This window comes from Aplysia californica, unplaced genomic scaffold (genome assembly GCF_000002075.1).
Source record: "Aplysia californica isolate F4 #8 unplaced genomic scaffold, AplCal3.0 scaffold01092, whole genome shotgun sequence".
NCBI lineage: Eukaryota > Metazoa > Mollusca > Gastropoda > Aplysiida > Aplysiidae > Aplysia > Aplysia californica.
The window spans coordinates 11,513-12,654 of NW_004798362.1; positions in this window are offsets into that span (position 1 = coordinate 11,513).

The window sequence follows — 1,142 nt, forward strand, 5'->3', positions numbered from 1 at the left end:
CTCTCTCTCTCTCAATATAGCACCATCACTATCTCCCCACCATCTCACACATCTCCGTTGCCAGCCAACAGCTCACAAGGGTGGGTCTGTTTGCCAGTGATGTCAGGTGAACCCACGCCCCGAACCAAAACATTGCTTCAAAAAAAAAAAAGGCAAAATTGATATATTTAATTCCCAACAACAACAAAAAGAAAATACATCTAACGGTTGGTTTGCTGTTGGTTGTTGTGTTTTTGTGGGTTTGTTGTTGGTTTTTTCCCCTCAGAATAGTTGTCTTTTCTATCTATAAGTGACCAACAATGAAACGCCAAGACATAAGGAGGTTATTGAAGACCCGGTATCTGGCTGAGTCTGTCCGGTCGGCGATGTGCAATGTTTAAAAAAGGGTTGGTTTTGGAGTGGTTTCAGCTTTTTCAATATGTCTCTGGGTGTTGTTGTTTTTTTTTCTTCTTCTTCAGATTCGTATGTTGCCTCTTTGAAGCATTTTGCCACTAATTTTGTTGACGTTCCCCTGACTCCCGTGTGCTGATGGCCTTGCCATCTCGGAGTTCCCCTTAGTTGTTTAGGTTGAATATTTTACAGCACAGAACGGCTGTCTTTGGATCAAATAAGACTCGGACTGATTCCTAAAGGCCAGTAAAAAAGAAGAAACGGAAAGAAACAGTGGCCGAACCTGCTCAAATAAGCACCTGTCTAAGACAATCTCCTGTACATACGACCACTAATTCCCACTGTTAACCCCTCCCCCCCCCCTTCCCATACTATCGCCCCTGGTGGTCGGAGCAGGCCACTAGTAGGTCCAACTTCTTTTCTTTCCCTCTGTTGTTTCTGTCGTCTGTCTGTTTGTCTGTCTTGTTTTCTTCACGTTACTAAAAGGTTATTTTTTGTGTCGATATGCTTCTTTTTACTCGAGGAAAAAGAACCACTGTCGCCCTTGCCTTTTGTTTGTTTATTATAATACTACTGTCTAAAAGGACCATGTTCTCCTCAACAATAATTGGTCGTCTTCAGGGGAAAAAAATCATTAGTTGTGATGAACCCTGAGGCTAATCAGCGAGAGATATAGAGGTGTACATTCTCTCTACCCGCGGTGATCTGCCTCTCAGCTTTCAGAGACGTATGTCTTCTTCTCCTCTCTTCTC